Source organism: Hyperolius riggenbachi, chromosome 12, assembly GCF_040937935.1.
Source record: "Hyperolius riggenbachi isolate aHypRig1 chromosome 12, aHypRig1.pri, whole genome shotgun sequence".
Classification (NCBI taxonomy): Eukaryota; Metazoa; Chordata; class Amphibia; order Anura; family Hyperoliidae; genus Hyperolius; species Hyperolius riggenbachi.
Genome location: NC_090657.1, coordinates 240,918,335 through 240,941,928, shown reverse-complemented (window position 1 = coordinate 240,941,928; position 23,594 = coordinate 240,918,335). Strand labels below are relative to the sequence as shown.

At 50.1% G+C, this 23,594-nt stretch overlaps 5 non-coding genes across 5 annotated transcripts; 4 read left to right on the top strand and 1 right to left on the bottom strand.

Moving 5' to 3' along the window:
- The first annotated feature begins 392 nt into the window (after positions 1-392).
- On the top strand, positions 393-464 carry TRNAQ-UUG (transfer RNA glutamine (anticodon UUG)). The gene has a single exon. It is a non-coding gene; the product is annotated as a tRNA-Gln (tRNA).
- A 5,448-nt stretch (positions 465-5,912) lies between these two features.
- Positions 5,913-5,984, top strand: TRNAQ-CUG (transfer RNA glutamine (anticodon CUG)). The gene has a single exon. It is a non-coding gene; the product is annotated as a tRNA-Gln (tRNA).
- A 279-nt stretch (positions 5,985-6,263) lies between these two features.
- On the bottom strand, positions 6,264-6,335 carry TRNAQ-CUG (transfer RNA glutamine (anticodon CUG)). Its single transcript has one exon. It is a non-coding gene; the product is annotated as a tRNA-Gln (tRNA).
- Positions 6,336-7,038: 703 nt separating this feature from the next.
- Positions 7,039-7,145, top strand: LOC137542604 (U6 spliceosomal RNA). Its single transcript, XR_011025486.1, has one exon. It is a non-coding gene; the product is annotated as a U6 spliceosomal RNA (small nuclear RNA).
- A 3,299-nt stretch (positions 7,146-10,444) lies between these two features.
- Positions 10,445-10,551, top strand: LOC137542603 (U6 spliceosomal RNA). Its single transcript, XR_011025485.1, has one exon. It is a non-coding gene; the product is annotated as a U6 spliceosomal RNA (small nuclear RNA).
- The last annotated feature ends 13,043 nt before the right edge of the window (positions 10,552-23,594 follow it).

Below are 23,594 nucleotides of genomic sequence, written 5' to 3'. Positions count from 1 at the left end.
AGAGCCGTCCCTCTCCTCTGCTGGTGCCCTCGGTGCTGCGCTGGCTCCCGTGTTTGAGCCAGCGGGGGACTTCGGGAGCTGAGTGAGGGCGCTTGCACGTGCGCAGTACTGAGTGGCCTGTCTTCCAGAGGACTCGGGCTCCCGAAGACTGCCGAAGCCTCCCTTCAGCGGCAGAGTTTGACTTATTTAGTCAAATAACTGCTACGGGAATCCAGCGCTGGAACAGGCATCGGGAGAGGAAAGGAGAGGGGAGGCTCTATAGGACCCCGAGCCTTCCCTCTCAATAGGTAAGTATCTGGCTTATGTTTTTAAAGGTTCCCATTGACTTTAAAAAGGAGGAACCCTGCAGTGGGGAGGGAGTTTAGTGACGAACCTGCTTCCTGTAATCAGCTGGTTCCATGGTGTAATGGTTAGCACTCTGGACTTTGAATCCAGCGATCCGAGTTCAAATCTCGGTGGAACCTGAAATTTTTACTATTTTTCTTTTTATCTTCTCTTCTTCCTAGTAAATATATAATGACAGTAAAAACCCCCATTATCTAGAATTCAGTTAATCAGAAGTCTCAAACAACCGGAAAAAAAAACCCTGGCCTTGCAGGATGCATAAATCTACGTATACACCTCCTTTATACAGTAATAAACCTCTGTTACATTTAGTTAAAGGGAAGGTTCAGGGACTAGCTAAAAAAAATAAAAATCCATTTCCACTTACCTGGGGCTTCCTCCAGCCCGTGGCAGGCAGGAGGTGCCCTCGGCACCGCTCCGCAGGCTCCCGGTGGCCGACCCGACCTGGCCAGGCCGGCGGCCAGGTCGGGCCTCTTCTGCGCTCCATGGTGCGTTCCACGCCAGCGCGCTGACGTCATCGGACGTCCTCCGGGTTGTACTGCGCAGGCTCAGAACTACTGAGCCTGCGCAGTACAGCCCGGAGGACGTCCGATGACGTCAGCGTGCCGGCGTGGAACGCACCATGGAGCGCAGAAGAGGCCCGACCTGGCCGCCGGCCTGGCCAGGTCGGGTCGGCCACCGGAGACCACCGGGAGCCTGCGGAACGGCGCCGAGGGCACCTCCTGCCTGCCACGGGCTGGAGGAAGCCCCAGGTAAGTGGAAATGGATTTTTATTTTTTTTAGCTAGTCCCTGAACCTTCCCTTTAAAGGGACACTTAAAGGGGCACTATGGTGAATAATTGTAACATTTAACCGGTTCAGCACCGCAGTCCGAAAATATCATGCATCCGAGCAACGTTCACCTCCCATTCATTTGCCTATAACTTTATCGCTACTTATCACAATGAATTGATCTATATCTTGTTTTTTCCGCCACTAATTAGGCTTTCTTTGGGTAGTACATTTTGCTAAGAATTATTTTTTTCTAAATCTATTTTAACAGGAAGATTAAGAAAGAAATGAAAAAAATTCATTATTTCTCAGTTTTTGGCCATTATATTTTGAAATTAATATACGCTACCATAATTAAAACCCATGTATTTTATTTACCCATCTGTCCCGGTTATTACACCGTTTAAACGATGTCCCTATCACAATTTATGGTGCTGATATTTCATTTAGGAATAAAGGTGCATTTTTTCAATTTGCGTCCATCACTATTTATAAGCTTATAATTTTAAATAATATAATAACTTATTCTCTTGACATGCATATTTAAAAAGTTCAGACCCTTGGGTAACTATTTATGTTGTTTTTGTTTTTTTTTAATTGTATTTTTTTATTTATTTTATTTTTTTTAATAAAAAAAAGTGTATATGGGTAATTTTTGGTGTGGGAGGGAAACTGCTAATTTTAAATGTAATTTTTTTTTTTTTTATTAAAAATGTATGTGGGTGCAGTTTACTATTTGGCCACAAGATGGCCACAGTGAAAAAAGTCCTGGATGCGAACGATCTCGCATCTAGGAACTAAAATGCTGGGGAGAAGTTTCCTGGGGGCAGAAAGGTATTTCTGCGGGGAAGTTAGATCGGTGAATGGGAATTATATTCCCATTCACTGATCGGGGGGCTAGCGGCGGGCAGCGGGAGCACGCGCGGGGGCGCGCCCGATCGCGCGCACCAGCCGGCGGCAGCAGCAGTGCCTATCTGGACGAGGAAGCTCGTCCAGATAGGCCGAACTGGTTAAAATATGTGCAAGCATAAACAAATAAGAAGTATGTTTTTTCCATGGTGAAATGAGCCACAGATTACTTTTCTCCTATGTTGCTGTCACTTACAGTAGGTAGTAGAAATCTGACAGAAGCGACAGGTTTTGGACTAGTCCATCTCTTCATGGGGGATTCTCAGCAAGGCTTTAATTCTTTATAAAGATATTCCCTAAAAAAGTATTTAAAGGACTTACGAGGCCTGATTTAAAAAAAAAAAAAAAAAAAGGTAGATACCTGTGTGTTTTTGTAAGGCACGGAGGACACCGTCCGCGCCCTCCGTGCCGTTCCGCCGGGTTCCCGCTGCTGAATATCCCCCCGAACGACCCCCGACCGCACGGCCCGGGTCGGGCTCTCCAGCCTTCACCAAGATGGCCGCCGGAGCTGGCCGCGGCTGCGCAGTCCGCATAGCCGCGAGTGCGGCTGCGCAGCTCTAAGGCCAACTCCCCGATCCACGATACTGTTACATGGATCGGGGGGTTGGCCTTAGAGCTGCACAGCCGCACTCGCGGCTATGCGGACTGCGCAGCCGCGGCCAGCTCCGGCGGCCATCTTGGTGAAGGCTGGAGAGCCCGACCCGGGCCGTGCGGTCGGGGGTCGTTCGGGGGGATATTCAGCAGCGGGGACCCGGCGGAACGGCACGGACGGCCTCCTCCGTGCCTTACAAAAACACACAGGTATCTAATTTTTTTGTTTATTTTTTTAAAATCAGGCCTCGTAAGTCCTTTAAGCAATGATGCTGGCCAGCTTTCCTGCTCGCTACACAGTGTTTTGGCAGTTGGACAGAGCAACTGCCATTCACTAAGTGCTGTGGAAATTAAATAAATCCCTGAGAATCCCCTATGAAGAGATGGACTAGACCAAAACCTGTCGATTTCTACTACTACTATAAGTGACAGCAACATAGGAGAAAAGTAATGTATGGCTCACTTTACTCTGGAAAAAATGTACTTCTTATTTGTCTATGTTTGCACATATTTTAAATTTTACAATTTTTCGCCATAGTGCCCCTTTAAGTGTAGAAAAAAATGAGTTTTCCTCACCTGGGGCTTCCACCACCCCCCTGCAGCTGTTCGGTGCCCACGCAGTCTCGCTCGGATCCTCCTGGCCCCGCCGGCAGCTACTTCCATTTCGAGTGATTCTTTGTGTTCCTGGCCGCAATAGCGCCCTCTATACTGCTATTGTGGCCAGGATTGGAACGCGAATAATCACAGTAATGAGCAGTAATTTTACATCACAGGAGCCTATAGGCACAGATGTCCTGGCACCCTAGACTCCGCCCTCCATGCATGCAGGCCCGGATTTACATCACAGGCGCCTATAGGCACAGATGTCCTGGCACCCTAGACTCCACCCACCATGCATGCAGGCCCGGATTTACATCACAGGAGCCTATAACCACAGATGTCCTGGCACCCTAGACTCCGCCCTCCATGCATGCAGGCCCAGATGTACATCACAGGAGCCTATAGGCACAGATGTCCTGGCACCCTAGACTCCTTCCTCCATGCATACAGGCCCGGATTTACATCACAGGTGCCTATAGGCACAGATGTCCCGGCACCCTAGACTCCACCCTCCATGCATGCAGACCCGGATTTACATCACAGGAGCCTATAGGCACAGATGTCCTGGCACCCTAGACTCCGCCCTCCATGCATGCAGGCCAGGATTTACATCACAGGAGCCTATAGGCACAGATTTCCTGGCACCCTAGACTCCGCCCTCCATGCATGCAGGCCAGGATTTACATCACAGGAGCCTATAGGCACAGATGTCCTGGCACCCTAGACTCCGCCCTCCATGCATGCAGGCCCGGATTTACATCACAGGAGCCTATAGGCACAGATGTCCTGGCACCCTAGACTCCGCCCTCCATGCATGCAGGCCCGGAATTACATAACAGGAGCCTATAGGCACAGATGTCCTGGCACCCTAGACTCTGCCCTCCATGCATGCAGGCCCAGATTTACATCACAGGAGCCTATAGGCACAGATGTCCTGGCACCCTAGACTCCGCCCTCCATGCATGCAGGCCAGGATTTACCTCACAGGGGCTTATAGGCACAGATGTCCTGGCACCCTAGACTCCGCCCTCCATGCATGCAGGCCTGGATTTACATCACAGGAGCTTATAGGCACAGATGTCCTGGCACCCTAGACTCCGCCTTCCATGCATGCAGGCCTGGATTTACATCACAGGAGCCTATAGGCACAGATGTCCTGGCACCCTAGACTCCGCCCTCCATGAACCTAGAACCCCTACTAAACTGCACCGCAAGTGTGCTGGGCTGTCCCAGCTGTCATTTCTTCCTTAATTTCCTTGCCCGTCATAGGTAGCTGCAGGTGCCCCTTAGTATTAGGTAGCCAGAGGTGCCCCTGACTGAAGGGAGATCTCAGTAGTGGAATGTCCACAGCAGGGTGAGTAACCTCTGATTTACACTCTCATCAGGACTCTACATAGGAAAGGAGGGAGGGAGGCAGGGGGGAGGGGAGAGAGTGGTCTTTCCATCATCATGCGCCTGTAGGCACGTGCCTATAATGCCTTATGTTAACTTAGCAGGAGGACAGCGGTGGAACAAGGGCACACCGTATATATAAATACTAAATACCGTATTTTTCGGAATATAAGACGCTCTGGCATATAAGACGCACCTAGGTTTACAGGGCAAAAATCAGGAAAAAAGACAGAAAACTAAACCTATGTGCGTCTATACTGCAGGGGCATCTTATGGACATTTATGACCCAAAAAAATGCTTCTAAGCGACTCTATCTACACTACACTGCCCAGTTACACTACACTATGCCCTATTTCCCCACCAGTTACACTACAATACACTACACTACAATGTACTACACTACACTACACTACAATGCACTACACTGCACTACAATACACTTTCATACATTACCTGATCCAGCAGCCGCGATCCTCCCCCCGGCTGTCGGCGATCCTCTTCAGCATCCTCCTTTCATTCTGGGTCCCGCAGCGCGTTCCTCTTCAGTGGCAGCGGTAGGCAGGGACACCGGCCGCCTACCGCTGTGCAGAGCCGCCGGGGTCCGCTGGGCCATCTCTATAAACACTGCCGGGTCCGCTGGTTCATCTGCATAATCGCCGCTGGAGTTCGCTGGGTCATCTGCATAATCGCCGCTGGAGTTCGCTGGGTCATCTGCATAATCGCCGCTGGAGTTCGCTGGGTCATCTGCATAATCGCCGCTGGAGTTTGCTGGGTCGCCGCCTGGCACACATGCGCGGCTAGTGCAGAAAACTGCGTGTATGGAGGCGGCGACCCAGCAAACTCCAGCGGCGATTATGCAGATGACCCAGCGAACTCCAGCGGCGATTATGCAAATGAACCAGCGGACCCCGGCAGTGTTTATAGAGATGGACCAGCGGACCCCGGCGGCTCTGCACAGCGGTAGGCTGCCGGTGTCCCTGCCTACCGCTGCCACTGAAGAGGAACGCGCTGCGGGACCCAGGATGAAAGGAGGATGCTGTAGAGGATCGCCGACAGCCGGGGGGAGGATCGCGGCTGCTGGATCAGGTAATTGTATAGTGGCGGTTCAGCTTCCCTGCGCACTCTGCATTGATTTTTTGGTATCTTTAGAATATAAAGATTTGCGGTAGAAAAAGTGCGTCTTATATTCTGAAAAATACGGTAATAATAGAAGAGGAAGGGGCGGCTCATACAATTCAGATCCTTCCCTCTAGATAGGTATTGGTCAGGAGGAGGAGACTCCAACCTCCCACTTTCTCATAGGGGTTCCATGGTGTAATGGTTAGCACTCTGGACTCTGAATCCAGCGATCCGAGTTCAAATCTCGGTGGGACCTGAAATTTTCTGTGAGGTTATTTCACAGAACAATATTGCAAATATCTGAAGATTGCGCCTTCTACATATTGTACCGCCATGCGGTCATCTGACTCCGCCTACTAATATGTATACTTCTCATTTTTATTTCACTACACTGAAGAGAAATGCCATCTAGGCACATCCGGGGTAAACGGAGATGATAGTGTTTTTATTTATCTGGAAAAGCAGTTTGTGGCTCCATTTCAAAGCCAAACAATGAGAAACTGCGAATTACAAGCAGTGAAAAAATAAAAATTCCAGGTCCCACCGAGATTTGAACTCGGATCGCTGGATTCAGAGTCCAGAGTGCTAACCATTACACCATGGAACCGGCTGGAAGGCTCTGAGCCGAAATATAGTTTACAAGGCTGCAAGCTGCCTCTAGGTGGCGCTCGTTACACGTGGTCTTGTAGCTGATCTGTACAGTGCATTGTATCCCGCGCTTGCGTGGATGGAGGCGAGGGCAGAACACCTGGAGCACGCGGCGTTCTATCGCCATGGCAACCGCACCGTTTCTTCCTCACACAATGTTAGCGCACCTCACGCGCTGCACTTCCTCGGCACCCGCCTCCTCTCCTCCCAGCATGCCCCGCGGCCGCTCTCTCCTCTACTACATGCTAAAGATGATTCCCGAATACTGGTCAGTCCGCGGGTCTAGCGGGGGGGCGGGAACACCTGCAGCTCGCGGCGTTCTATCGCCATGGCAACCGCTCTGCTTTTTCCTCACGCATGTGTGACGTCACAATCCACGCCACGCCCTGCAATGCTTCCAGCCACACCGCGCGCCTCCTCTCCTCCCAGCATGCCTCGCGGCATTTCTCTCATTTGCATGCGCCGCTCACAGATAGAACTTTCATGTTTCTCATTCATGTAACAGCATTCTAAAGGGAAATATTATTTTTTTTCTGTAAAGTGAGGATTTCAACAACATTTAAAAACGATAGAAAAAAATAAATATATATTCTTCCGTCGCCCTAAGCTGCATGCCCTGCGGGGGACAGACTATATATAGAGAGCAGGCCGGCTGGGAGTTTGTCCTCGCTTCGGCAGGACATATACTAAAATTGGAACGATACAGAGAAGATTAGCATGGCCCCTGCGCAAGGATGACACGCAAATTCGTGAAGCGTTCCATATTTTACCTCCATTGTTCAGATTCATGGAACTATTTCACCTCTTATTATTATTAGAATATTACAGCAAATCCACTTTTACCTCTTTCTAATCCATTAGTCTGATCAGCCATATACCCCCCCCCCCCAGCAATGATTATTTGCAATATGTGGGGGGATGTCTGTGTTCAATAAGGGCCCTCGTACACTAATAATCGCCATCGTCACAAATGCACTTTCACAATTTTCACTATGTACACCGAGCGCCTTGACTACCGCGATGTGTGACGGGATTGCTGCGGAAGGTAAAACCAATTATCAGAGGCGGGAAAACCGCAGCATGCGGCGCCCTTACCACAGGAACAGGCAAATCACGACGATCCGTAAACGCAATTGGAAGCGCAGCCAGTGCAAATAGTCTTTTAAGCCCAATCTACACGATACGATTCTTTATACGATTTGATTACGATTCTATTTACGATCTAATTAATTCCGACATGTCCGATCAGGATTCGATTCAATTCGATTTGCCATTGTTTTGCAATGGCAAATCGAATTCAATCGAATCCCGATCGGACATGTCGGATTTAATTGGGTCGTAAATAGAATCGTAATCAAATCGTATAAAGAATCGAATCGTGTAGATTGGGCTTTAGATACTTTTCTTTTTTGTGTGTTTCTTTATCACTCAATATCTTTCAGAAAAGACGCCTACTGTGTGTGGGGAGCAGGGGCGTAGCAATAGGGGTTGCAGAGGTAGCGACTGCATTGGGGCCAACAGCTCCTTAGCTATGCCACTGGGGGGGGGGGGGGGGGGGGGGAGAGTTGTGCAGATGCTATACTTACTGCTAAAACAATTCCACCATGAATTATTATTATTATTATTATTATTATTACAGCACTTCCACATTTAACTCTTTCCAATCCATGCCCTTGATCAGCCACATCCCCCAGCGTGATCACTAAAGGCCCTTACCAAAAATCACAGCAATGGCCTTTTTCCACTGCACAGCTGAATCACAAATCGCTCATGAGTTTTACATTTCTAGGGTTGCTACTTTATCCTAGAAATCATGAGAAGTATTTTGGGAGGTTCGGGCCATCTCTATTTGGCAGTAGAGCTACCATCTGATTTTTATTATCGAATCGTATAAAAATCGATGCAGCCAAAAGCACGCCCGATCGCCAATGCGACCAATTTCAGGGCGAAATTGGTTGCATGCATCAATCTCACCTGCTGGAAAATCTCGGGCCAGCATACTCTATCCGGTGCGCGGCGGTAACGGCGTGCAGTAATTGTAAATGACTAACACGACAGAGGCCCATGGCTGCTGTCCCCCCCAATCTACACATAGTCCCCTGGTGCCCATTTACCAGTCTGGTGTCCTCACTCCTCTTCCGGATTCACGCCTGTGGTTGCCGGTGCATTGCATGCAGGAGCACGTGTGTGATGTCACACACCACCGCCTCCCCCCGCGTTCAGTACCCTGGCAACCACGTGGGGCGTGAACGCGGAAGAGGAGTCCGGACAGACGCCAGACAGGTAAAGTGTTGATGTGGGGGAAGGGTCAACATGAACATTAGGAGGGGCAGCGGGTGAGGGCGGCGTCAAGACAGAGGCCGATTGCCGAATGAACGATTTCGTGCTGATTGATTGTGAATTGGCCTGCGGTTTACGGTGGCCAACAAATCTCTGTCCAATCATATTCAATCAGGGATGAACCTGTCTATTGGTCAATTGGCCGCCAAAACTGCTAGATGTATAATTTATGCTGGGAATACACGGCTCAATTTTAAGCAATTAAAGGGAACCAGAGACGAACTGTATTGAAAAATGAAAAAGCTTTTATACATACCTGGGGCTTCCTCCAGCCCCATAAGCCTGGATCGCTCCCACGCCGCCATCCTCCGCTGCATCTATCGCCGCTACCGGGTCCCGTTACTTCTGGCGGACGTGACCAATTGTCCGCATTACAGGGACTCCCTCCATATCCTTACGCATGCGCCTATGTATGGAGGCGCATGCGTAAGGATATGGAGGGAGTCCCTGCTCTTGCGTACAATTTGGCGCGTCCGCCGGCAGTGACGCACTGCTCTTGCGTTGACTGGCTCGACTGGTCGAAAGCACGGGACCCGGTACAGGCGGATAGAGGCAGTGGAGGACGGCGGTGTGGGAGCGATCCAGTCTTATGGGGCTGGGGGAAGCCCCAGGTATGTATAAAATCTTTTGTCCAACGTCTCTGGTTCTCTTGCTCGATAGATAATCTCCGAAGTGTCCGATTTCCCGCCCGATCTTTTCCACGCTCGATTCCGTGAATGGAAAAAGATTTAAAAAATGAGCGGAAGATAAGCCTGCGGAATAGAGCGACGAAACGATGGAGTGGGAGAATTGAGCCGTGTATGTCCAGCATTACACACACAAAAAAGGAAGTAAAAATAAAAACTAGCAGAGGATGGTTTCGATCCATCGACCTCTGGGTTATGGGCCCAGCACGCTTCCGCTGCGCCACTCTGCTGCCTGGTTAATAAAGGGAGGATTCCTCCTTCTGAGCCTTTCCCACTACACGTCACTGCTATCCACATGCATTATATAGACCAGCAGTTCACTGTATGAAGGCGAACAGCGCCCCCTGTGGCAGCCAGAGGGATTACATACACAGAGCGTTATACAGACCAGCAGTTCACTGTATGAAGACGCACAGCGCCCCCTGTGGCAGCCGAGGGATTACATACACAGAGCGAGCAACAGATGATGAGCGCTGTAAAGGATTCTCATTACTGGACAATGAATGCGCGGCGCCCGTTTCGGAGTCATTGCGCGGGATTCCGGCAGGTGGCGCTCTGCAGGCGCAGAACAGTCGAAGCGAGCGCCCTCTTGCGGCGCAGATGCGCGTTCCCCGGTTATCCAGGAGCCGCGCTGCCCTGAATACCGCTCAGTCCGCGGGTCTCGCGGATATCTAGCGGGGGCGAGGACACCTGCAGCTCGCGGCGTTTCTATCGCCATGGCAACCGCTCTGTTTCTTCCACACGCCAGTGTGACGTCACAATGCTCGCCACGCCCTGCAATGTTCCCAGTCTCGCCTTCCTCTCCTCCCAGCATGCCACGCGGCCGCTCTCTCATTTGCATGCGCCGCTCGCGGCTAGAACTTTCATGTTTCTCATCCAAGTAACAGATTTTTGAAGGGAAATATTATTTTTTTTCCGTTAAGTGAGGATTTCAACAATATGTAAAAAGGATATAAAAAAAAAATAAAAATTTTCCGTCGCCATATGTAGGGCTGTCTGCGGGGGACAGACTATATATAGAGACCAGGCAGGCTAGGAGTTTGTCCTCGCTTCGGCAGGACATATACTAAAATTGGAACGATACAGAGAAGATTAGCATGGCCCCTGCGCAAGGATGACACGCAAATTCGTGAAGCGTTCCATATTTTACCTCCATTATTCAGATTGGTGGAACTATTTCACATCTTATTATTATTATATTGCAGCACTTCCACTTTTATCTCTTTCCAATCCATCACTTTGATCAGCCATATCTCCCCCCCCCAGCAATTATTATTTTTGATATGTGGGGGGATGTCTATATGTTCAGTAAGGGCTCTTCTACACTAATAATCACGATCGTCGCAAATGCGCTTTCACAATGAATTTAAAACCAGAAGTTAAAACCAATTATCAGAGGCGGGAAAACCGCAGCATGCGGCGCCCTTACCACAAAAACAGGCAAATCACGACGATCCATAAAAACGCAATTGGAAGCGCAGCCAGTGCAAATAGTATGAGCCCTTTTCCACTGTAGCGTTTGCGATTGGTGAATCGCAAAATCGCAAACCGCTAGTGATTTTAAAATCGCTACGGTTTGCTTTTTTAACATAGGAATCGCGGTAGGTCATTTTCACTACCGCGATTCGTTTTTTTACCTAATCGCGATCGTGCGGCGGAACGATTATTGCCGCGATTTTGCTATGCAGTGCATAGCATAGCAAAATCGTGATCTCAAACGTCGGAAAATCGCCGCAAAATTTTGTACTTTTGTTGAATCGCAATCGCTAGCGTTCAGCGCGCACGCTAGCGATTGCTAGTGGAAAAGGGGCCATAGATACTTTCCTTTTTTGTGTGTTTCTTTAGGACATGTATAGGATACAAAAAATATATATTTTTCAAAAAAAGACACCTACTGTGTGTGGGGGGAGTTGTGCAGAATGCAGATGCTTACCTGCCCCAGCGGCTCCCTCCATTCTTGTGTAATTGTCCACATTCTTCACTTCCTGGTGGGTGCCCTCCGACCCGGACATGCTATGCTGCGCATGCGCGGTGTGTCCACTTGCACGCCTCCCTGGTGACCCCTTTTGACGTACGCGCGTTCACAAGGCCATACTGCCCAAGTGCTGCCCAGTATGTTTGGGACGGAGGGCACCGGCCAGGAATTGGAGAACTTAGACAATTACAGGAGAACGGAAGGAGACGCATGGTCACGGGAGGTGCGGTAAGCATCAGCACAGCTCCGCCCACACACAGTAGGTGTCCTTTTTGGAAAATTATCTGTGAGAAAACGCGGAAAAGCCGCCGCCAATACTCAAGGTGAGGCGGCTGACTCCGCGTTCAACATGGCAGCTGGCGCGCAGTCGGAGCGCGGAGAAACCGCCGCATGCTCTAACAACAGGGCGGCGGATTCCGCGTCCAATGCGGCAAGTTGCTCGCATAGGCCTGCTCCTCTTAGTAATGCGGAATGCGGAGAAAGCGCCACACGCACGGACAGCGGTGCGGCGGATTCCGCATCCAACACGGCAGAAACATTACAACGCTTGACTGGTGTGGCTGGGACTGATAGTCCACATTGGTTTAGGAGGACGCGTGCGCGCGCAGAGAGGCAGGGCCTTTATGGCAGTCAGAAGGGGGTCAGCTGACCAAGCCGGTCAGCTGACAATTCCAGCAACCTTCATTGGTCCAGCACTTAGGGGAGGCGCTGGAGAGCGCTAGTGTATATATACTGGGTGCTGGTCATTTCTCTGGTGTCTGGCGTTGCGATCACTACGTGGTAGCACTCAGACCTTGTCAGTATCTGTGTTTATTAGACCAGTTTCCAAGGTGTTGATGGCCAAGGATCTCACACATTAGTCTAGGAAATCTGTTATTATTTGTATTATTCTCTAGTTCAGTTTCCAAGGTGTTGATGGCCAAGGAACTCACACCTTAGTCTAGGAATTCAGTACCATCTGCATTATTGTTATATTCTAGTCTAGTTTCTGGAGTGTGAGAATCTTGGAGCTCACACTCAAGCTTAGGCATTGTTGATTATCTGTTATGACTCTCCGCTTTCCTGACCATTCTTCTGACCTCTGATTGTGCACCTTTGTCATTCTGATACTCTGTTGCTGAACTCGGCTAGTCTCTGGAATCTGCACCTGCCTCCTGTCTCTGTATCTGATCTGTCTATCTGTCGCCGACCTGGCCTGTCCGACCTCGAGAACTATCTTCCCAGTTTGGAGATAGTTCACTACCTGTCAGTGACACTGCACCATTGGTGTCACTCACGCTCTGTCCTTCCCACTATCTCAGTCTGGCTCCGCCCCTTGGGGAGCACCAGACCTGTGGAAGGAATCTGATCCATAGCAGTAGCGCTTACTGTCTAGCACCTATCTTACAGGTGCTTTCCCTTAAAGTATTACTGTTGCACCAAACACTCTCATCCTTCAGGTGTCCAGAGGTTAGAAGATATATCTGATTATCGGTGATACTGCAGATCATCAATAATCGGGTATATTCTGTATTCTCGGTGATACTGCAGATCACCGGTAATCAGATCCTCTCTGTGTTACACCGATCGTTACATTATCAAGGGCTAAGGTATCCTTTAACCACTTAAATACCAGCGGTCTCTGCCCCCTTAAGAACCAGAAACTGCATAATACTGTAGAAATGTTGTACATACCCGCTGCAACTGCCATTCCCGCCACACCCCGGGAACCACAGGCCACCCACTCTGCCGTCTCTATGAAGGCGGAGTCCTGTGAGTCGGTCAGGAGCCGCTTTCATAGGCTTCTGACCGTATTGTAAGCCAATGGGAGCGGCTTACATGGATAGACAGGGTCAGAAGTCAATGGGAGCGGCTTACATGGATAGACAGGGTGGGAGGCCAATGGGAGCGGCTTACATGGATAGACAGGGTGGGAGGCCAATGGGAGCGGCTTACATGGATAGACAGGGTCAGAAGCCAATGGGAGCGGCTTACATGGATAGACAGGGTCAGAAGCCAATGGGAGCGGCTTACATGGATAGACAGGGTGGGAGGCCAATGGGAGCGGCTTACATGGATAGACAGGGTGGGAGGCCAATGGGAGCGGCTTACATGGATAGACAGGGTGGGAGGCCAATGGGAGCGGCTTACATGGATAGACAGGGTCAGAAGCCAATGGGAGCAGCTTACATGGATAGACAGGGTGGGAGCCCAATGGGAGCGGCTTACATGGATAGACAGGGTGGAAGGCCAATGGGAGCGGCTTACATGGATAGACAGGGTGGGAGGCCAATGGGAGCGGCTTACATGGATAGACAGGGTCAGAAGCCAATGGGAGCGGCTTACATGGATAGACAGGGTGGGAGCCCAATGGGAGGGGCTTACATGGATAGACAGGGTGGAAGGCCAATGGGAGCGGCTTACATGGATAGACAGGGTCAGAAGCCAATGGGAGCGGCTTACATGGATAGACAGGGTCAGAAGCCAATGGGAGCGGCTTACATGGATAGACAGGGTGGGAGGCCAATGGGAGTGGCTTACATGGATAGACAGGGTGGGAGGCCAATGGGAGCGGCTTACATGGATAGACAGGGTGGGAGGCCAATGGGAGCGGCTTACATGGATAGACAGGGTGGGAGCTCAATGGGAGCGGCTTACATGGATAGACAGGGTGGGAGGCCAATGGGAGCAGCTTACATGGATATGGGTATACAATGGTTAATTTGCATATATTCAGCAGTGATGCACTGGGAGACATCTCAAGCTCACTCCAACCTGAATTATCGCAAATTCTTTCTGTTTTAGGAAAGCAAACTTTTGTTTTTCTTACATGGATAGACAGGGTCAGAAGCCAATGGGAGCGGCTTACATGGATAGACAGGGTCAGAAGCCAATGGGAGCGGCTTACATGGATAGACAGGGTCAGAAGCCAATGGGAGCGGCTTACATGGATAGACAGGATCAGAAGCCAATGGGAGCGGCTTACATGGATAGACAGGGTGGGAGGCCAATGGGAGCGGCTTACATGGATAGACAGGGTGGGAGGCCAATGGGAGCGGCTTACATGGATAGACAGGGTGGGAGGCCAATGGGAGCGGCTTACATGGATAGACAGGGTGGGAGGCCAATGGGAGCGGCTTACATGGATAGACAGGGTGGGAGGCCAATGGGAGTGGCTTACATGGATAGACAGGGTGGGAGGCCAATGGGAGCGGCTTACATGGATACTAGACAGGGTGGGAGGCCAATGGGAGCGGCTTACATGGATAGACAGGGTCAGAAGCCAATGGGAGCGGCTTACATGGATAGACAGGGTCAGAAGCCAATGGGAGCGGCTTACATGGATAGACAGGGTCAGAAGCCAATGGGAGCGGCTTACATGGATAGAGAGGGTCAGAAGCCAATGGGAGCGGCTTACATGGATAGACAGGGTGGGAGCCCAATGGGAGCAGCTTACATGGATAGACAGGGTGGGAGGCCAATGGGAGCGGCTTACATGGATAGACAGGGTGGGAGGCCAATGGGAGCGGCTTACATGGATAGACAGGGTCAGAAGCCAATGGGAGCGGCTTACATGGATAGACAGGGTGGGAGGCCAATGGGAGCGGCTTACATGGATAGACAGGGTCAGAAGCCAATGGGAGCGGCTTACATGGATAGACAGGGTCAGAAGCCAATGGGAGCGGCTTACATGGATAGACAGGGTCAGAAGCCAATGGGAGCGGCTTACATGGATAGACAGGGTGGGAGGCCAATGTAATGCACCTGACCCGCTAACAGGGCTCTGCTGTCATGTAGGCTCGGTGAGGTAACCGTTTAGCAAGCGTCCTCATAAGTTTGCCTCAGACAGCAAAACGTCTGGAACCGGCCCTACGGATTTCCCCCAAAAAATGCAATCAGATTGGTAGCAGATTTCCCCACAAAATGCAATCAGATTGGCAGCAGATTTCCCCACAAAAAAAGCAATCAGATTGGCAGCAGATTCCCCACAAAATGCAATCAGATTGGCAGCATTTTCCCCCACAAAAAAAGCAATCAGATTGGCAGCATTTTTCCCCACAAAAAAAGAAATCAGATTGGCAGCAGATTTCTCTACAAAATGCAATCAGATTGGCAGCAGATTTCTCTACAAAATGCAATCAGATTGGCAGCAGATTTCTCCACAAAATGCAATCAGATTGGCAGCAGATTTCTCTACAAAATGCAATCAGATTGGCAGCAGATTTCTTCACAAAATGCAATCAGATTGGCAGCAGATTTCTCTACAAAATGCAATCAGATTGGCAGCAGATTTCTCCACAAAATGCAATCAGATTGGCAGCAGATTTCTCTACAAAATGCAATCAGATTGGAAGCAGATTTCTCCACAAAATGCAATCAGATTGGCAGCAGATTTCTCTACAAAATGCAATCAGATTGGCAGCAGATTTCTTCACAAAATGCAATCAGATTGGCAGCAGATTTCTCTACAAAATGCAATCAGATTGGCAGCAGATTTCTCCACAAAATGCAATCAGATTGGCAGCAGATTTCTCTACAGAATGCAATCAGATTGGCAGCAGATTTCTACACAAAATGCAATCAGATTGGCAGCAGATTTCTCTACAAAATGCAATCAGATTGGCAGCAGATTTCTCCACAAAATGCTAACAGATTGTCAGTAAATATCCCCACAAAATGCAATCAGATTGTCAGCAAATATCCCCACAAAATGCAATCAGATTGGCAGCAGATTTCCCACAAAATGTTATAGGTGTCCCCATTATAGGCAGTTAGCTATAGGCACCCCCAGTATAGGTAGAAAGCTGTAGGTGTCCCCAGTATAGATAGCAAGTTATACATGTCCCCAGTATAGGTAGTCAACTATAGGTGTCCTGTAACGTGCAGTGCATGCAGACTTGCACTGAATGCAGAATGTCACTGTTGTGGAAATACTGAACACCAAACCACGGGATAAAGGTGAAATCAAGTAAACGTTTATTTACAAAGTGCAGGATATATACAGGTGAAAATGCAGTTGGTGCATGAACATAAATACAAGTGTGTGCAAGTGATCTGTACAAGTAGCAATATGATTGCAAACAACTGGCAATACATATGCAGGCGAATGTCTTACGATCAGACATACAACGACCCAATGAATATAAATATACAGTGTGCACACAGTGAACCCCGGACCCTGTCTAACTAAGCTAACTAATATATATATATATACAGGATAATATGCATTCAAGCGCAGGACATATTATGCAGCAGGCAGTACGTTAGTCAACAAGCCGAGATCAGATACTGGGACGTCAAGCAATACAATCGGTAAGCAGAGGAATAGTCAGACAAAGCCAATATCATACACAGGGAAGTCAAGCAGACAGGAATCAGGAAAACAGACAAACAGGTACAGGTAACAGGAATCAAATAACACAAATCAAGGACCAAGTAACAAAGTAATGACCAGAACACAGGCTCTAGAGCTATCCACATCAATGAACTAGCAAAGGTGTTCTGTTGGGGCTGGACTTATATACTGTGCAGGACAGTCATGTGACATCTTCAAATGCTGCAGATACACAGTTCTTGAGTACAGAGACCTCTGGTGGTGGAGAGAGTAAGTCCATGCGAAAGTTCATAAATGTCATCAGCAGGAACAGATCGTGACATGTCCCCAGTATAAGTTACAGATGTCCCCAGTATAGGTAGTTAGCGATAGGTGTCCCCAGTATAGGAATCCAGTTCTATAGATACCCTTAGTATAGGTAGCCAGGTCTATTGGTGCCCCCAGTATAGGTAGCCAGGTCTATAGGTGTCCCTCCCCAGTCCCCAGTAAAGTTAGCCAAGTCTATAGGTGTCCCCAGTTTAGGTAGGCAGTTCTATAGGTGTCCCCAGTATAGATAGCCCCAGGTCTATAGGTGTCCCTAGTTTAGGTACGCAGGTCTAGAAGTGCCCCCAGCCTGGAAGGGGGGCAGTGGGCACAGAGCGGCAGGGAGGGAGGGAAGCCTCCCCCCTCACCTGGAGCCCCCCTTCCATGCTCGCTCCCCCCTACAAAATTGCAGCCAGCAGCAGCAGTGAGCGGGAATCACTTACCGAGAGTCAGATAGCTCTGCGTCCCGACGCTGGTCTGGTATTCTGCACTGCACTGTCCAATCATGCTCTCTCACAGGAAGTACAGTGAGAGCGTGATTGGATAGTGTCAGTGCAGAAGACTAGATCAGCTGCACGCAGAGCTATCGCTCTCTGTAAGCCGTTCGATCCTGCTGGCTGGCTGTAATTCTGGAGCGGGAAGCGTGGAAGGGGGGGGGGGGCTAGGTGAGGGAGAGGGGGGATGCTTCCCCCCTTCCCGCCGCTCTGTGCCCACTCCCACCCTTACTGCGCTGTGCCCCCCTCCTTTTCAGCACTGGTGCCCCCGGGGGCAAGAGGCCCACCGAGAAAATTCCTGAGCTCCCGGTGGGCCTGTCCGATCCTGCTCCCAGTATAGGTTAGCCAGGCACAGTTGCCCCCAGTATAGGTTAGCCAGGTACAGTTGCCCCCAGTATAGGTTAGCCAGGTACAGTTGCCTCCAGTATAGGTTAGCCAGGTACAGTTGTCCCCAGTATAGGTTAGCCAGGCACAGTTGCCCCCAGTATAGGTTAGCCAGGTACAGTTGCCCTAGTATAGGTTAGCCAGGCACAGTTGCCCCCAGTATAGGTTAGCCAGGTACAGTTGCCCGCAGTAAAGGTTAGCCAGGTACAGTTGCCCTCAGTATAGGTTGGCCAGGTTCACTTGCCCCCAGTATAGGCTGGCCAGGTACAGTTGCCCCCAGTAAAGGTTAGCCAGGTACAGTTGCCCTCAGTATAGGTTGGCCAGGTACAGTTGCCCCCAGTATAGGCTGGCCAGGTACAGTTGCCCCCAGGGCCGGGCCGAGGCATAGGCTGGAGAGGCTCCAGCCTCAGGGCGCAGTGTAGGAGGGGGCGCACAATTCATTCAGCTGTCATTCCTAATTGTGTTTGAAGCAGAAAGAAATAAGAAAAGGAGATATATAGCAGTGACTGCAAGCCAGATAACTAGATATTAAGGTGTTGGGGAGGTTGTGGGCCCTGTGGCACCTCTTAGTCTAATAGCAATCAGTGTGTGACGGCTGGGGTGGCAGGGATGGAGGGGCGCACTTTGGTGTCTCAGCCTTGGGTGCTGGAGGACCTTGTCCCGCCTCTGGTTGCCCCCAGTATAGGCTGGCCAGGTACAGTTGCCCCCAGTATAGGTTGGCCAGGTTCACTTTCCCCCAGTATAGGTTACCCAGGCACAGTTGCCCCCAGTATAGGCTGGCCAGATACAGTTGCCCCCCAGTATAGGCTGGCCAGGTACAGTTGCCCCCCAGTATAGGCTGGCCAGGTACAGTTGCCCCCAGTATAGGTTAGCCAGGCACAAGTTGCACCCATTATAGGTTGGCCAGGCACTCTCTTCACTTCCAGTTTCAGCCTGGTGCCGCCCCCAGACTTCTGCCGCCTGAGGAATTTACCTCACTTGGCATCATGGGCAGACCGGGCCTGTCTAGATACGATCTTATCCAGCTGTTATTGGCCTACACACGTCTCTTTATAAGCAATGCAGCTTAATTCCCATCAGGTGACACGTTCTGTTTATAGCATTAGGCTTTCTGTAATTATGGTTGTTAATTATGTATGATGTCATGTTAATTCTTTAAGCTCGTGACCTGTAACGCAATAAAGTTATGCTTGTATGCAGGGCATCCCTATGCAGAATATTCTCATTGTGAAACACTGACTGTAATTGGAGACAGTTATCTATCTACTAATTACAGCTCCTTAGCATTCTGTAGGCATTAGGGATTCCCTGATGGAAAGTCAGGTTTTTACTTGCATCCATTTCCACATCCACAAGCAACAGAGGGCGCCCTACTGCAGTGAGAAGTCCACTAAACGCAGGATTTACAAGGGAGGGATTCCTGAAAGGTCTCCGTCAGCCAAGCACAATGCAGTTTTATTTTCACCTCGGATGCCCTTGATCTGGCTTGCAGTCACTGCCATGTATCCCCTTTCCTTATTTCTCTCTGCTTTAAACGCAATAGGGGAGTGATAGCTGAGAGAATTGTGCGCCCCTCCTACAATGCGCCCTGAGGCTGGAGCCTCTCTCACCTCTGCTTCGACCCGGCCCTGCGCCCTCCTACACTGCACCCTGAGGCTGGAGCCTCTCGCATCTCTGCCTCGGCCCTGCGCCCCCTCCTACACTGCGTCCTGAGCAGGGACGTAGCAATAGGGGTTGCAGAGGTTGCGACCGCATCAGGGCCCTTGGCCCAGAGGGGCCCCAGAGGGTCCTCCCTCAACTACAGTAGTAGCTCTGTATTGGTCCTGTGCTCATAATAATCACTTCTATAGATACTTTGAATAGTGGTAATCATTAACAAACTGTCCCCCATACCCTTCTTGCACCTCTGACACTGTAGTTGCCATTGGCAGGGATTGCTATGTATAGAGTGCTTGGGGGTAATCAGTAACAAGCTGCTCCCCATCCCCTTCTTGCACCTCTGACACTGTAGTTGCCATTGGCAGGGATTGCTATGTATAGAGTGCTTGGGGGTAATCAGTAACAAGCTGCTCCCCATCCCCTTCTTGCACCTCTGACACTGTAGTTGCCATTGGCAGGGATTGCTATGTATAGAGTGCTTGGGGGTAATCAGTAACAAGCTGCTCCCCATCCCCTTCTTGCACCTCTGACACTGTAGTTGCCATTGGCAGGGATTGCTATGTATAGAGTGCTTGGGGGTAATCAGTAACAAGCTGCTCCCTATCCCCCTCTTGCACCTCTGACACTGTAGTTGCCATTGGCAGGGATTGCTATGTATAGAGTGCTTGGGGGTAATCAGTAACAAGCTGCTCCCCATCCCCTTCTTGCACCTCTGACACTGTAGTTGCCATTGGCAGGGATTGCTATGTATAGAGTGCTTGGGGGTAATCAGTAACAAGCTGCTCCCTATCCCCCTCTTGCACCTCTGACACTGTAGTTGCCATTGGCAGGGATTGCTATGTATAGAGTGCTTGGGGGTAATCAGTAACAAGCTGCTCCCCATCCCCTTCTTGTACCTCTGACACTGTAGTTGCCATTGGCAGGGATTGCTATGTATAGAGTGCTTGGGGGTAATCAGTAACAAGCTGCTCCCCGCCCCCTTCTTGTACCTCTGACACTGTAGTTGCCATTGGCAGGGATTGCTATGTATAGAGTGCTTGGGGGTTATAAGTAACAAGCTGCTCCCCATCCCCTTCTTGTACCTCTGACACTGTAGTTGCCATTGGCAGGGATTACTATGTATAGAGTGCTTGGGGGTAATCAGTAACAAGCTGTTCCCCATCCCCTTCTTGCACCTCTGACACTGTAGCTGCCATTGGCAGGGATTGCTATGTATAGAGTGCTTGGGGGTAATCAGTAACAAGCTGCTCCCCATCCCCTTCTTGCTCCTCTGACACTGTAGTTGCCATTGGCAGGGATTGCTATGTATAGAGTGCTTGGGGGTAATCAGTAACAAGCTGCTCCCCATCCCCCTCTTGTACCTCTGACACTGTAGTTGCCATTGGCAGGGATTGCTATGTATAGAGTGCTTGGGGGTAATCAGTAACAAGCTGCTCCCCATCCCCTTCTTGTACCTCTGACACTGTAGTTGCCATTGGCAGGGATTGCTATGTATAGAGTGCTTGGGGGTAATCAGTAACAAGCTGCTCCCCATCCCCTTCTTGCACCTCTGACACTGTAGTTGCCATTGGCAGGGATTGCTATGTATAGAGTGCTTGGGGGTAATCAGTAACAAGCTGCTCCCCATCCCCTTCTTGTACCTCTGACACTGTAGTTGCCATTGGCAGGGATTGCTATGTATAGAGTGCTGGGGGGTAATCAGTAACAAGCTGCTCCCCATCCCCTTCTTGCACCTCTGACACTGTAGTTGCCATTGGCAGGGATTGCTATGTATAGAGTGCTTGGGGGTAATCAGTAACAAGCTGCTCCCCATCCCCTTCTTGCACCTCTGACACTGTAGTTGCCATTGGCAGGGATTGCTATGTATAGAGTGCTTGGGGGTAATCAGTAACAAGCTGCTCCCCATCCCCTTCTTGCACCTCTGACACTGTAGTTGCCATTGGCAGGGATTGCTATGTATAGAGTGTTGGGGGTAATCAGTAACAAGCTGCTCCCCATCCCCTTCTTGCACCTCTGACACTGTAGCTGCCATTGGCGGGGATTGCTATGTATAGAGTGCTTGGAGGTAATCAGTAACAAGCTGTTCCCAATCCCCTTCTTGCACCTCTGACACTGTAGTTGCCATTGGCAGGGATTGCTATGTATAGAGTGCTTGGGGGGTAATCAGTAACAAGCTGCTCCCCATCCCCTTCTTGCACCTCTGACACTGTAGTTGCCATTGGCAGGGATTGCTATGTATAGAGTGCTTGGGGGTAATCATTAACAAGCTGTTCCCCATCCCCCTCTTGCACCTCTGACACTGTAGCTGCCATTGGCAGGGATTGCTATGTATAGAGTGCTTGGGGGTAATCAGTGACAAGCTGCTCCCCATCCCCTTCTTGCTCCTCTGACACTGTAGTTGCCATTGGCAGGGATTGCTATGTATAGAGTGCTTGGGGGTAATCAGTGACAAGCTGCTCCCCATCCCCTTCTTGCACCTCTGACACTGTAGCTGCCATTGGCAGGGATTGCTATGTATAGAGTGCTTGGGGGTAATCAGTGACAAGCTGCTCCCCATCCCCTTCTTGCACCTCTGACACTGTAGCTGCCATTGGCAGGGATTGCTATGTATAGAGTGCTTGGGGGTAATCAGTGACAAGCTGCTCCCCATCCCCTTCTTGCACCTCTGACACTGTAGTTGCCATTGGCAGGGATTGCTATGTATAGAGTGCTTGGGGGTAATCAGTAACAAGCTGCTCCCCCTCCCCTTCTTGTACCTCTGACACTGTAGTTGCCATTGGCAGGGATTGCTATGTATAGAGTGCTTGGGGGTAATCAGTAACAAGCTGCTCCCCATCCCCTTCTTGTACCTCTGACACTGTAGTTGCCATTGGCAGGGATTGCTATGTATAGAGTGCTTGGGGGTAATCAGTAACAAGCTGCTCCCCATCCCCTTCCTGCACCTCTGACACTGTAGTTGCCATTGGCAGGGATTGCTATGTATAGAGTGCTTGGGGGTAATCAGTAACAAGCTGCTCCCCATCCCCTTCTTGTATATCTGACACTGTAGTTGCCATTGGCAGGGATTGCTATGTATAGAGTGCTTGGGGGTAATCAGTAACAAGCTGCTCCCCATCCCCTTCTTGTACATCTGACACTGTAGTTGCCATTGGCAGGGATTGCTATGTATAGAGTGCTGGGGGGTAATCAGTAACAAGCTGCTCCCCATCCCCTTCTTGCACCTCTGACACTGTAGTTGCCATTGGCAGGGATTGCTATGTATAGAGTGCTGGGGGGTAATCAGTAACAAGCTGCTCCCCATCCCCTTCTTGCACCTCTGACACTGTAGTTGCCATTGGCAGGGATTGCTATGTATAGAGTGCTTGGGGGTAATCAGTAACAAGCTGCTCCCCATCCCCTTCTTGCACCTCTGACACTGTAGTTGCCATTGGCAGGGATTGCTATGTATAGAGTGCTTGGGGGTAATCAGTAACAAGCTGCTCCCCATCCCCTTCTTGCACCTCTGACACTGTAGTTGCCATTGGCAGGGAAGGCTATGTATAGAGTGCTTGGGGGTAATCAGTAACAAGCTGCTCCCCATCCCCTTCTTGCTCCTCTGACACTGTAGTTGCCATTGGCAGGGATTGCTATGTATAGAGTGCTTGGGGGTAATCAGTAACAAGCTGCTCCCCATCCCCTTCTTGCACCTCTGACACTGTATTTGCCATTGGCAGGGATTGCTATGTATAGAGTGCTTGGGGGTAATCATTAACAAGCTGCTCCCCATCCCCTTCTTGCACCTCTGACACTGTAGTTGCCATTGGCAGGGATTGCTATGTATAGAGTGCTTGGGGGTAATCAGTAACAAGCTGCCCCCCATCCCCTTCTTGCTCCTCTGACACTGTAGTTGCCATTGGCAGGGATTGCTATGTATAGAGTGCTTGGGGGTAATCAGTAACAAGCTGCTCCCCATCCCCTTCTTGCACCTCTGACACTGTAGTTGCCATTGGCAGGGATTGCTATGTATAGAGTGCTTGGGGGTAATCAGTAACAAGCTGCTCCCATCCCCTTCTTGCACCTCTGA